The 14,687-nt window shown below is 41.9% G+C and overlaps 1 protein-coding gene across 4 annotated transcripts in view; it reads left to right on the top strand.

Annotated features, from left to right (window-relative positions):
- Positions 1 to 14,687, top strand: part of LOC114877587 (beta-1,4-N-acetylgalactosaminyltransferase bre-4-like) — a 30,128-nt gene that overhangs the window by 2,291 nt on the left and 13,150 nt on the right. For 2 of the 4 annotated variants that reach the window (XM_029190348.2, XM_029190345.2), the window contains exon 1: positions 7,061 to 7,650. The exons of the other annotated variants lie outside the window; for them this stretch is intronic. The gene's annotated coding sequence lies outside the window, so the exon portion shown is untranslated. Of the gene's footprint in view, positions 1 to 7,060; positions 7,651 to 14,687 lie in introns of those variants that run through there. 4 annotated transcript variants of the gene reach the window in all.

Here is a 14,687-nt window from a genome sequence, read left to right as displayed (position 1 = left end):
ATAAGCAGAAGGCTTTCTTTCTTTTCTTTTCTTTTCTTCGATGACATGAGATGAGATTTTCTTCTTGACATCGAAAGTATTCAGGATTGGAAGGGGTAACTCGTGCGCTCGCTTTGGAAAATTCAACGGAAAACGTGTCTCGATGGTAAGTTGAATTTTCTGGTTATACCGAGCCATCGATCATCGAGTTACTTGGCTCTGTGACGACGGATTATAATGTAAAAGTCGATACGCGTACAGTTTGTCTTACGATAAATCTCGTTATTAAAGATTCGGTTGACGTAACGCCGTTACCACTTACCTATATTAAAATGCTCTGAATTGTTGACACCACTTGGTCGATTATTTCAATAAAATGCAGAAAGAATGCGCGTTTTTTTTTATTTGATAACTTTAACATGTTGACTACCACGAAGGTCAGATGGGCACAGCTAGGCAAAATGCCAAAAGAGCTAAAGAAAATTTGTATTGTGGAATTATTTTTGGTTACAGAATAATATCTAAAAATATCTTGCATCGCGTTTATTTATTTTAAAACGGTATTTATAATTTTGTGCTGCAAAAATTTCAAGTTGTTTTTACTCTTTTTATGCCACACAAGTGTCAAGTGGTTCGATGCATCTTACTACGGCTGTCTGTTTTCACTGTGCCAGTGAACGCGAAATGAGCTGTTCTTATCTTGACCAGACACGGCTGAATCTACTTAGGCCAATCTTCCCGTTTTCGTATTTTCGTCATTTACGCGTTAAGTACCGAAGTGAAAACGGTCCGTGTGCAGTACGGCATGGAACACTGCAAGATACAAACATTTCATTTTCCGCAATTTCATTATGTTGCTAGTATTCTGAATACAAATTGTAATTCCTGTCTGACCATACACGACTGTTTTCACTGCGGCATTCGACGCGTTAAACACGGTTGCGTAAAAAGAAAATTTTCCCAGTATTTCGTGGCGAAATACGGGAATATTTCTAGTAAATGGAAAACGCGATATTAAATTACCGTCGTTCGAGGTGAAATTTCGCCTCGTTGTTCGTTCTCTCGTGGTATTTTATGAGATTCGAAGTTCGTTCGCTCATCGTCGAGAGTGTAGGCTGATGTTCATCCGAAAGTAATTAGAAGTTTATTGCGCTTGTTCGTCGGGAAAAAGTTTTTCGTCAAGAGGTATCAGGTGGTCGTATTTCTCTTTCAGCCTCGTATTTTACGTTCGTATTCGTATCGATAGAAGGTATGTTTGATCTGTGGAAAAAGCAACTGCTCGAAACTCAATTTAATTATCGGCTTTTCGATTCAATTACTCCAAGTTTTTGTCTACTTTTTGGTACACGCAATGTTTTTAAAACGCGACTGAATATATTCCAGCATTATCTTGATGATTCATTAAATTAAAAAAAGAAAAATACCCGCAACATTGCGACGTTACCAGGTTTAACGACTCGCTATAATTTCTGCAATGAAACGTTAATGAAAGCGAATCGACTTATAATGTAGGGTTGCTTTTAGAGACAAACACGTGCGACGCCCGTGGCAATGTCGTACGATAATTACGCCAAGAAATTCCTCTTACCTTCGCTCCCTCTCACGATAAACGTATTCTCATAACTTTACGAAACACTTTACGCTTTGCTTGCCACATTACTTTACTTCCATCGCTCTGTCTACAGTCTACAGTCTACAGTCTACAGACCGTAGAAAGAAAACGCTGCTTAAACTAGGTTTAAGATAATGATAACGCGTCAGTTTTCCGCGTCACGCTGGATGGATGTTTGCAAAATCAACCTAATAATGGTTAAAGTTCTTTTTTTAACTCTATTGTCTTCTCTGGGTGAACGATAACAACGTTTCTTGGCCCCTTGTGGTCATGTAATGTTGCAGATTAGAAACGAGGCCATCCTCGCAACCGAGAAGCGTGAAAATTCTACTAAATTGTCACGTGGTAACGATTCAATTTTGGCGTGTATTTCCTTTGGAATTTAATTCGATAGGATCGATAGGAATCGGATAGACGCTGCTGTGTTGCTTTTCAATAATGTTCCAATATCTTTTGATATTAGCGTGGAATTAGGAACGCATTGATTAAGCGTTAGTTAAAACTGAAAGGCTGAGCAAGGCGAGGAAGAACACGCGAACGTAATCAGAAAGAAGAAAGAGACTGGGCCACCGATGAGTTATGAAGCTCGTGGCTCGTTTATTATCGCAACGGCGGGGTTAATCACGCTCCGTCTAACAATTTCCTTGTTAAACTCTGCCCTGTTGCTGACGATGCCGGGATTCGTGCTATTTTGCGGTACCTTCCGCAACTAAGCTAGCAAAGTTATCCTTCCCTTCTCCAGTGTTGCACGTCGAATCATCTACGGAAACGAGCGAACTGGCAGAAAAAGAAAGCAGAAAGGATAAAAAGCCTCTTGATTTTCTTCGATTCATTGGAAAAAGCCGGAAAAAGCCGGAAAAAGCCTGAAAAAGGTATTTAATCATCTACAATCCGAATTTATTATCGTAAAATTCAATGCTAATTTTCACGATGCATAGAATTCTTTTTCCTGCATTTTTCCATTATTCGAGTAAATTGTGTTCGCAACGTCGACCACGGACGTCCCTGACGTTCGTCGGCACGCTAATTTCCTCGATCATCATTTTTCCTCGCTCATAGTTTCCATCGTTCTCGATATTACAAGCGTCCAAGTTAAACTTTCAAACGATTCGCTTGGAAAGAAAGGCTCGATCTTGGATGCTTTTATTGGTTACGTAAGCTCTGTAACGAACGTGATCGGAAAGGAAATTTCTTCCTTGTAGGATGCCGGCTAACCGTGAAACAATAAATCGTGACTTTGTTCAGTTTCGTTGCGATTTTTCGGAGCACTCGAGCGAACGCGTTCGAAGTAGTTCGAACGCATTGATATTTTTGGATAGTTTACGGTTCGCAAGTGTTTCCAGGTTGGCTGGAAGGGTATAAGCACGATAATGGCCAACTCCTACCCTGTGTAGGCTTCTCTCAGCTACTCTTGGCTTTTGGCAAGTACGTGCTCCGTTCCGCTAGCTCGCACCTCTTCTCCTATATTGCTTGCCTTAAACGAGCCTGCCGCTGATCGATGCGAACTACGTGTCCCGCGTTACGAGCCAACACCCTTGAAAATATTTTACAAACCTCATTTATTCTACCAAGCTGGATTTCCTCGTTTAACGCCGCGCAGCCGTCTCGACTTTCCTCCATCTTCTCGCAGTTTCGCTCTTACCACCTCTCAACGTTTAGAATCGAATAAGAGATGCTTGGTTCCGGTTTTATTTTACAATCATCTGGCGTCAAAAAATTATTATTTTTAGACATGAAAATAAATAGCGGAGATAACGATATTGATACACAGTCTGACGAGGAGTCATGGAAAATCCCGAGCTTAGCTCCTGTCGCGCCGTTGAATATACATTGCAAAACGGTTCTACTATATTTGGAAGCGGTAGGGAGCAGAGCGAATGCGGGAAAATCGTTGCCAGGATACTCTGACCGTTCTTGGGGATTAGGCGTGCCAGAATTGCGAAATGTTGTGCAATTTCGGGAACCCTCGATAACGTAATCTCAACCTCTAAGGCTTCTTAATCGTGCTGCACCGGTTATTGCAGTTTTCGCTAAACGAATGCCACCCTGTACTACGAGTTTTCTTAACTTTAAACTGGAATTCTTGCCTTAGAAAGTGTATCGTAGTTTTCGCTGTATGCAAATCACGTTTCCTTGAACGACCAAGAATAAGACAGATGCCCGATATTGGTTGCGAGCAAAGTTCGACGCGTATACGGATTGTTTCATAATTCATGGAACTCGCTTCATTACGAACCAACCATTTCAAAACTTATTTTAAATAAACATATGGATTACTATTGGAACAGCTGTTCTCTTCGTATCATAGATATCGTCACAGTATGTGGATTTGCATATCGTCAAGGAAAAAGTTGCGTAAGAAGCAAAGTTTTTTCGAAATATGAAATCAGTTGTTTTATCGTTCTCTTTGCGCGAAAGAAACGCAAAGAAGCGGTACCTATATGAAAAAGAATCGTTTGCACTAATCGTTGCGTTGTAACCAGCTGGCAGGATCCGATGTAAATCGCAAAGGCAGGTTGCTATTGGTAGCCGTAACATCAGTCGATCGTTGATTCTGGAGTTTATTCCTGGTGCTTGCGCATTTGTGGTAAACGCTTGCATCTCTATTTCAGCCATAATCGTTGATTTTAGGTTTACAGTGCAGTACACTTGCGGCAAGTGCTGTTCTCCCTACTAAATACCGTGTACTTCCTGATACGCGCAACACGTACAGTGTTACGAGTTGCATATATGTAACACGATACATACGCATTTCGCTTCGTGATCTTGCTTCGTTTAGAACAATCGGCTATAGTTTGAATATCTATCTCTTCATTCATAAAATCAGGATACAGTTCCTTCAAAGAAATTAGGTTGTCTTCTTGCAACTGGATTCGTGTAATTGAAATGCGAGGATAATAAGGTGGAGATGAATGGAGCTGTGTTTCCGAGGTTACGAGCTACGACATAAAAGCCAACGGGTGCCAAGATAGAACGTCGGTTAATTTGTCTGTTTATAATTTTAAAGGGAAACACAGTTAGCACATTAGTCGGTAGCCTTCCATTTTCATGATAATTCACGTTGAGTCATCTCGTAATAATATGCAATTATAGTTAATGGCATGGGTTGACCAAGTTTCAATGTAGTTATCCTAGAAAATTGTACATATTCTATTCTTTCAACTACCATTTTCTGGCCTCTGCAATTAGCCGATCAAATGTTTGACGAACAATTTCTACTCTATCGCGACCGTATCGACACAAGGAGGAAATTGTAACGTAAACCATCTGTCGGGTGATTTGAGCGGTTGCCAAAACGCATGGTCGTTAGATGACAATTAACGGTCAGCTAAAGCGGCATGAACGAGAACGTTCGAAGTAACTTAATTTAGCGTAAAGGCACTGTTATAAGGCTAGTAACATCTAGCCGGTGCGGTGTCTCGATCGGCTTGATGATAAGCGTGAACACAGGGCGATTAATTACGTAGACTTAACCATCTCGTTCCACGGTAGTTGGAGCACCGTGCAACAAGATCGAGGGACATACCGATTAACCAGCAGCTATTTCTCTGATTCTTCGTTGAGATAGCAAAAGAACTAGCTTTGCATGAAAGAGGGCTCGTTTTCCCTTTGCAAAATAGATGCTCGACGATAAAACGTTCAGTAGGTACCTACTTTGTGTTTCGGTTCGCAAAAGGTATTGGATTCGTATTGTACGTATTTGCTTGAATTCCACAGTAAGGAAAAAGAAATTACTTCGATACCGTTCTTTCTTATCCGGCTGCCGGAAAGAACAGTGGGGTGTAAATTGGCCGGCCTCCAAGACACCTCGTCAGCGCTCTGGAGCTTAAGGGAGCGAAAAAAAGCAAGTATAGAAGGCAGCAAGTCAAGTGGGAATATATATTTCCCTTATCAGTTTTTGCACGGAGAGCGTGCCCACTTTCCACCAGCACCAGAGAACATAGGTCGATGGCCGAATTTAAAGGCCGGTATTACGCGGATCAGCAGCGGGACGTTTTATGCGAGAGAATCGAATTCAAAACGAACTCGATCGGACAGAGTTGATGATGCCTATCCGCTTTTTTTTTGCAGACACGCTCGAACAGAGAGAAATAGATTATTTCTCGTACTTCGCAAGGTGTTGAATGCGTAACAAACTGTTTGACGAAAAGGTTCAATTCTGTTTCGAAATTATTGGAAGAGTAGAGAAGTTTGCAGGGGTGAAAATTTTCTAACTTTAAACGGAAGTAGCCGGTGCCAACAGGTCGATTCAAAATGGCGTCAGATTTCATTGTGTTTGGAAAAGGCGAACGAGCGACGTTTCTGTTTCCTCGCGTCTCACGCCCGCGGCGCAAACCTCTTTTACCTTTTTATATTTAACACCTTGCTCGTGTGCGCTATGCAGAGAAGCGGCGCGGCGCACACATTCTTGAAGAATACATACCGGACGCGAAGCAACGTGTACGCGTTGACACTAACCGTGAGAAGATCGCGGTGCGAAGCTTCCTGCAGAGCACCTGTGTGTATCGTTCAAAGATACACACGAACGTTTAATCGCTTTAATTAGGCCCAAGATATAATTGCGTGGAAAATAACGAGATTCTGCTCGATATAGCGGTGCTGAATTCTGGGAAAAGTTGGGAGCAACTTGTTCCTCCATCGGTCGACCGATTCCACTTTCTGCGAAAGATTTATCTTACGATTTATGAGCCCGTTGAAAGAAGCTCAAAAAAACCACGATAATTTCTTCGCTTGTTTAATTAAGGGTTTCGAAGGAATATGAAAGAGAAATTGTTAGTTTACATATTTAGAGAACGTTCTAAAGTGAACAGAACCACCCACAATACCAGTATTATTCACGTTTTTCGAGTTCGAAGCGTAACCTGGATCACGATCGTAACGATCAACGATACGATTGTTTCGAATTTGGGAAACTGGTTCGTCTCGATGGACGGACTATAGGTCAACCGACCAGTCACCCGATGAACGTATGATTCGTATTTCCTTTATATTTAGCCGGATACGTTTCGACGATCACGATCAAAGTTTGCTTTCGGAACAAGTTGATACTTTCGTTTTGGTCGCTCACTCGCTCGTTTGAATATCCTGCACAGGAAGCGTAGTGAAATTCAGCAGACCGAAGATATCGCGTGTCTCGGTATCCGGCCTTTCCATGGACTTTAATTTCGTGTCTGTACCCGAAAACACGGGTACCCGCGCTTCGCGTCGAATCCATTCATTTTTGAATGCTCGACTGTCGCACTTTACTATCGGTTACTTTACTCGGTTCGACAATTACCGTAATCGATGCTCGCTAATGTCGCGTAAAATTCCATTATCCGTAACCTTGCCTGCTTTCCCGCGGATTTAATCGCTCTATATCCGTACGACTCAATTAAAGAGCGCGTTGACTGTCGGTGGTCGGCGGTCGGCGGTCGGCGGTCGGCGACAACCAATCTACAGACACGAAACCCAACGGGCTCTGACCAATCGCGCCAGCCGTCGTTCGTTCTTCTCGTCGACGCCGCCGACGACGACGACGTCGACGACGACGACGAGACGACGACTCGCGGCCGGTCACCTCTCTTCGCCAGTCTACGCCGAGACGCCGGCTGCTTCGACTCGACTCCGCTTCGCGTTCCGTTCCATTCCTACCTCTTTATCGTTCTATTCTATCATTCCGTGCCGTTCGAAAACATTAGTCGTCCAGTTGTAGCAAGGTGTGCGCGAGGTGAACGGCGAACGAAAAGAAAAGAAGAAAAAGAGACCTGCTGGAGAACCGGTTGCGTTGAGAAGGTCAGTTACTGGATCGGTGTCAGGAAAGGCTGCTTCACCTGGACCGTTCCCTCTCCACCGTGTTACGCTAATGACTTCGAAAGAAGCCCGCGAAGGATAAACTTTACGCTAGAGACTGGACAGCTGGATGAATCTGGCGTTGGAAAGGCCAAGGTTGCAAGCCCCGCGTGGTCTTTGTTTTGCGGAGCAAAGAGGAAACGGAGTGTATCTGGCACGTGGGTGAGCACGGAACAGTTCTTGTGCTCATCGAGGTTCATCGAAAGATCGAAGGGAAAGTGAGAAAGGTAAGCGTTACGCAACACCGATGTTACGATCGCCTCTTCTTCTTTTCTCTTTTGAATACATATCTGCTACGCGTGAAACGCTCGACGAGTGTCTGATCGCGTTCGTGACGGTATTACGAATCTCTTTCGCTTGTAAATACAAGTCAATCGAAGCGTGCAGCTTACGAACAAGTTTACCGAACTGCTAATTATAACGATGCTCGAAACGAAAGTTCGTTCGACTAGAAAGTGAAATTTTTCAAATGTTCTGCTTGTGAAACGAAGCGTGTACCTATATTTGATTATTCGCCAACCGAAAAGTTGGAAGGGATTTTAAGGGCTTGTTTTCGATTCACGATCGATCTCGATCTTACGTATTTACCGAACGAAACTTACGAGCTTTCCAGATACATAGATTGGTAATTGTGAAAAGAATAGAAACGTTTCAACATCGAATGTTGAGGGCCGTTGGGTGCGCAGAGCTCGCACGTCGAGTGGAAATCGATCAGAAAATATTTACTTGCTCGTGAAAAGATCTCGTGGTGGTTACGGTTATTCGCGGCAGGGATTCGCGTGTTCGGGTAAGCTTAATTGGCAGACAAGCTTATCGACAGGGAAGAGCGAGAAGGGTGCAGCAGAGAGGAATAACGTTGCCATTGACCCGTGCGCATTAAACTCGATTGATAGTAGGTCGAAAAGTCATAAATTGTCACGCCTCCCAGAAGTGTCGCGTGAACCATGACATCGTTCAACTCGCGTTTCTTCGATTTCGATGCTCCTCTCGTGTGTCGTATCATCAACAATTTTCCACCAACGTCACTGCTCGACGAGTTTAATATTTATTTTTTATTGTCTTGTTAGGGTATCGATCGAAATGTACAAAGTTCATTCTGGGAGGCGAAACAGGTACATATTGAACACTTACGCTAACAATGAGCGATATCTGCTGATGTCAGATTATCGTAATTCTTAGTTCGTCTGGTTGATAAAAGCTCGAGACTCTATGCTCCTCAATTGCACCGTGAACGTCGAACAACGTTCTCAAGATCTACGTTCATTCACCGTAATCACCAAATTGCGTATTGTGTCGGTTTATTAGCGGTGAATAAGTAAATTATCCGCGCGTGAACGAGTTTCCTTCGCGGATCTAGTGACGCACGAATCTCCAGGGAAAATCGTTGTTAAATCGAGCTGTAATCATGATCGTGACCTTTGTCCTCGCATATTACTATCTTTTCCATTCTGTCTTCGTTCAAAGATTCCTTTTTTTTTTTTTCTTTAAATATTCATTCGTTCGAAACGAGAAATCTCCTGAAGATTTTTACAGTTGAAAGAGTTAGAACCGAGCGAGAATCTCGATCAAAGTTGTAAGTTGTTAATTAAATTATCGTCGTCAGGTTTCTTCCATTGCGCTCGCACACGCGAATATGTGGAAATCTCACGAAACGGAGAAACGTTCGAGAAACATACGGTCGACGCGATGCGACACTGAAACCTGATTAAACGCGATAAATGTTGATTTAACAAAAATGAAACCCTACTTAACGTTTCGTGCAATTACCTTACGGTACGTTTTACCGTATTACCTAAGCCATTGGCATCGATAACACGTGGCCAATCGGTGATCTCGTTGCTCGACCTTCTTCGATATTTACAATTCAATGCGCCTCAGCCACAAAGGTTGTTGAAAATTCTGACGATCCTTATCGCGCGTTGTACAAGAAGAATTTCAAGAATATCTGAACAACAAAGCTCGATTGTTTCGCGTAAAAGAGCTTCAAGAAAAATAACTCCGTTTAATGTAAGAACACGTAACGCTTGCCATCTTGTAACGATGGGAATTAAGTATACTCATAGTCAGTTGCATCGATTTCAAACAGGTTTTTCCATTGCGATTCTAAACGATCACAGCTGGTCTGTCATCGTCAGCAATTAATAATGGATTGTATTGAAAAGGATTCGATGATCATTAATTCGCTGATAATCTCCTGCGTGTTCCATCTGGAATTGCTTGCCAGATATCACTTACGTCAACCTACATCGTATTACAATAAGCCAGTATTTTCTAACTTTATTTAGCAACGGATAATCTGTTTAAATATTTCCAGTGCGCGTTTAAAAAACAATTCGTTGGTTGAAAGCGGAATACCGAAATTTACAAGTGTAACGTTCCCTTTTCTCCGTGAAATTTTAATGAAATTCAGCTCGCTTCGCTTGGAAACGTTGCGTTCGAATGAAAAATTAAACGGACTAACGAGTTTTTAACGTGGAGCTTAAATGTTAGATCGTATAAATAGAGCAATCGTGGTAAAGGCGAAGTTGGATAGGAACGGTTCGATGTAATTTCATCGGTGATATTTCACGACATCTTCGCGGATCGTTACTCGTTCTTTATAATTCAATTCTTAATTTCTGGCTACATTTCAGGTAAGCTGCAAGCACGCGAACAGAACAGACAGTGCCGTGGTTTGACTGACGATCGAATAGATCCATTTATGTCCTAAGCTAATTAATCTCGAGGTTACTCTTATTAACCCCTCTACCGTGTAACCATTTCGCGTCTACGGCGATCTAGAGGTCACGATACAATACGTTTCCATTTACTTTCGACACGTTTCTCACCTCTTTCTATTCGTGGACGCGCCGCGGATTTGTTCGAGAACAAGTTTCCATTTCCATATCTCCGACCACTTTACAATTTATCCTTTTTTATTCTTTCAGAATCAAGCCTTCTGCTTGATATTCAAAAAAAAGTAGAACGCGCCTCGAGGACAGAACCGTCTCAATTTCATTCACAAGATTTTCTAAATATTTTCCAACTCGAATCGTTTGCCTTTCTTTCGTGTAAACGCACGCGAGCTTATTTTTGCTAGTCAAAGACAGATTTGTATGGAAACTGCTACCGCCGATATTTCTACGATATCTTGTTCGTTTTATTGTCCAGTAAGGTCAGGATAGACATATAGTCGAATGTTTTAAAGGTCGATCGATTGTCCACTTGGACTTGTTCCAAAATTCGAGCTACCATGAAATCGCTTTTCCTACTATATTTTCTACCTATACATTGAACGCGTCCTTTACCTTTTACGAAGCAGTTTATTTCCTATAGTGTGGATTACCCGAAGCATTATATTAATGAAATTTATTGGAAGTTAAACGCGCAGCTAGAAAATACTAATGAGTTTTACTTGCAACCTCATTCCGATTTTTTTTAGTCGGTTGTAATTTGAAAAATGTCGATTACGATAACATACCAACGCATCCAGTATCGTAGCAATTAATATTCAAGGTCCACCATCGACCGTTAACATTTTTTTTTTTTTTTTTTCCTCTGTTTGTTGAGTCAACAATAATTGATCTCGACTATTCAGTTGATTGCCGTTAATGTACAAACAGTCGAGAAATCGATGACGCTTTTTACACGGTCGTCAATTAGAAATTAGAAAATTTCCTTCGATAAAGATGTAAGTTGCGTGTCTTTGCAATTTCGATCTAACGAGACAACACTTTTTCTGTTCGTTTCCCTTTTATACCATTTTGGTATGCTGGTCACGGTTTTCCACGTGAAAGGACTTTACGAGAAAATTCTCTATTAAAGGAAGAAATAACAGCTAGTGCAGCTACGTTGTTTTATTTTCTAGCCTCGTAATCCTTTCGAGTTGGCCGACTATTTCTCGATTTTTTTCGTTGCTTCTGCGTATACATGTATTTTCGAGTTTTCTGGTCGTGTAAAAAATCTGAAACAATATCGCTTTGGAATTGCTGACTCGTGATAAAGAGCACGAAGTAAAAACGAAAACACATCGTAATTGTGGTCTCATTCATCGAAAACGTATCACATTGTGCGTGTTACACAATGAACAATTAACGTGAAAATTATTTTTTTTTCGTCGCAAAGCAAACGGATGATACTTAAACGTTACAGACGCAGTTTTCAAGCGAGTACTTTACCATAAGATCGAGGATACGCGTAATTTACGATAATGTCACAGTGTTCTGACGTAACTCGAATTTTCTTGCACGATCGTTGCCTCTCGTTACGCTTCAAGACTACGAAAGAAGAAAAGAGTTCCGGAGTTCGCACGATCCACCCTTAGCGTGTCTTTGCGTTATTGCTCGAATCAACATTTTTCTGTCTTGTTTCTTCGTACAAGCACACCTATGGTGGATCGTTACAGACACCGCACACAAACTAGGTAATTCATAAATAATTTATGTCGCGAGTTTGACGGTCACGCGATCCCGATCGTGTCATCCGCTTTTTCCCTGCTCGTTTGTGGCCACCGAATCAAATCCATCGATGGGTCATTGTCGAGGGACATTGCATTCCGTCGTCATTTGCATTCGTCGTTGACGAAACTAATTGTCAGAACTTTTCAATCCAACGCATCAATTTCCCATTTCGAATCACCGTTGTAATCCTAATGATATTCTTAATGATATTCGAACAAGTTGAACCGAACGGTTCCCATGACAGGTAACAATGTTGATCGTTAACCAACGTTCTATTCGTTGTTAGGAAAATAACTGTAACCTTCGAACAGCGTGATAAATTGCGAAAGAAATTGCTTTCTTTGAAGGTGGTTCAACCGTTATCTTTTGCCTAGCAGCATAAGAGGCATTATGAGAATGCAGAAGCAGCAGATTACGTATAATCATTGAAGCATAGTCGCGTTTGACAGGCCGATGCGATGCGAGAAACACCGGATGCGTTCACGCGTATCGGTATTTGGCATCGTGCCCGACAACCAAAGAAGAAGAGCCTCCTTCCTCAACTTGAACAGTGGCTTAACGCATAAACAAACTATCCTTCCAACGTTGAACGTGTAATTCATCTTCATCCTCTTGTCACAGACCTTCCCGAAGGGTTAAACCTGTTAACCCTTTCGCTGCAAAAGCCGCGTGCATACATTCCTGTGTCAATCATTACTTTATAAACGGAGGGAAAGACAATGATTTGATCAAGTCTTTCAATGACTTGAAAACGACGTGAAAGTTGTTCTTGGACCACGATCGATCAACAAGCGATATTGTTTTTTATTTCTCTTCTTGCTTAACTCTATCGATAAGAATAGCGTTGCCTTACGATCGTTGTCGATTGTTGCTGCGGTTTCATTATTTCCGTTTGGCTACGCTTGTCCAAGCAATTTGATAAAAACCCGTATGCCGTGTGCAATCGACGTTGCAAGAACTAATCGAAACTTTTAGCGCGACGTTGCATCACTTCGCAACGGAAATTCGTTGAGTAAAATTGATAATCGACTACGAAAGTAGCCACGAAATCGCTAGAAAAATGACTTTTTCTCGGCCCATATACCGAAAATCCGAATCGGACGCGTTAAGAACCAGTCTTACAACATCCACTTTCTCGCTCTCTTTCCACACGAATTTTAACGCGAAACTCGTTGCTTACGGCTAGAGTCTAGAGTAAAGCTTCTCGCGATACGCTTTCATAAAAATCTGTCCGATAAATCAGCATCCACCGGAGAATGAAAATATACATATCTTATCGCGTTACGCAGACCGTGTCGTATTTAAGAAAGTATCTACAGAATTTTAATCGTAACGTAATGCCAAATAGCAAAAATCAGAGGCGTTCCCGATAAGATTTCCAACATTTTAGTACGCGTTCCTGAGTAGATTCGATGGAACCGTGTTTTATCATTGTAACGAGATATTATTCACTGCTATCTGCTCCGTTTTATCACTTTTTTTTAGGTCATTAATCCTTTGGTGGGTGTAAACTTGTATGTACATATATGGGTTCATACGAAACGAATATTGTAAACTTCAAACGCGTTACGTACACATTGTAGATATCTATACGCGCATAATTCTGATTTCATCAGTATGTAGTTTCTATATTTGAATCATAAGTGCAAGATAGAGGAGCAGCTTCCACGCAGGTTACCTAACCACGGAAAATTTATTAATAGCACCTTTAGATGAGATCATAAGGTTCGGTAAGGTATTTTGGCTTCTCCTAGAACAGCCTGCGTCACCTCGATTTTCATCTACCTACGATGCATATATCGATACCTATTTAACGCGAACGCGAACGCGAACGCGAACTCGTGGGATGAAAAGGGAAGGCGGGAGGAATGCAAATTACTGGAAAGAATGAAAGGGAACGGGATGGGACACAAGGTCTTTTCAGCGAGCTTCCCTTTTCAAGCCTGTAGCTTTTCGAGCTCGAACGATCCGAGATTCGTGCGTCGGAGTTCGCAGGAAAAGGCAGCAGCTCGAAGAAAGGGTTGCGGTTGGCAGCGGGTCTAGCTGGATGGCTGAAGCTAACTTATCCGAGAAGGGGGAGAGAACGTCGTGCATTTTAATTCGAGCCTCTTCAAGCCCCCTTCTCCTCGTTTCCACTGCTAGTCTCTGGAAACGACCCCTTCTATGGCGTACTGTGTCCTCTTTAGCTTTCCTGCCCTTCGGCAAAAGTTTACAAAACGAGTAAGCCCCTCGAGCGTTCCCTCTCTCCACTGGATACCTACTCTTTTCCATAGAGGTGTCTCTTATCCGAATACCATAGAAAAAAAGCAACTTTTCTTCCTATTAATGGACATCCAGTGAAAATGTTGCACTGAAATTAACGAACTACAACTATGCGGTTAACGAGCAAAATCAACTTTTTCAATAACGTTAGCAGAGAATTTGTTGCTTTGTTAAGGTATTCTATTCTCCTTTCACATCGTGCAGACAACACCCTGGAGAAGTTTGCAACAGTCACCAGTTTTTTAACCGTTCGACTCGTTTCACTATCGCAAGCCATGTTTTCTGGAAGGAGAAGAAAAAGAAAGGACTCGGTTCTTTTATCCTTGGCTCTCTATTTCACCGAGCAAAAAAAGGAAGCTAGAATGGAAAGAAAAATTACACCCGAGAAAAATAAGGTCTCCTCGTCTCTTTTTATCATCCCATTTTCTCTTAATTTTCTTCTCTTCTATTGGAACGTAGATAAAAGTGTCCGATTTTTTTTTCTTTTTTTCGAAATTGAAGTCGGCTAATTACGTTTGGCAAATTCGTGGAGATCATTCGACGAATAATCGAGTACATGCAAG

The sequence above is a fragment of the Osmia bicornis genome, chromosome 12, assembly GCF_907164935.1.
Source record: "Osmia bicornis bicornis chromosome 12, iOsmBic2.1, whole genome shotgun sequence".
Classification (NCBI taxonomy): domain Eukaryota; kingdom Metazoa; phylum Arthropoda; class Insecta; order Hymenoptera; family Megachilidae; genus Osmia; species Osmia bicornis.
This window is presented reverse-complemented; position numbering and strand designations above follow the sequence as displayed.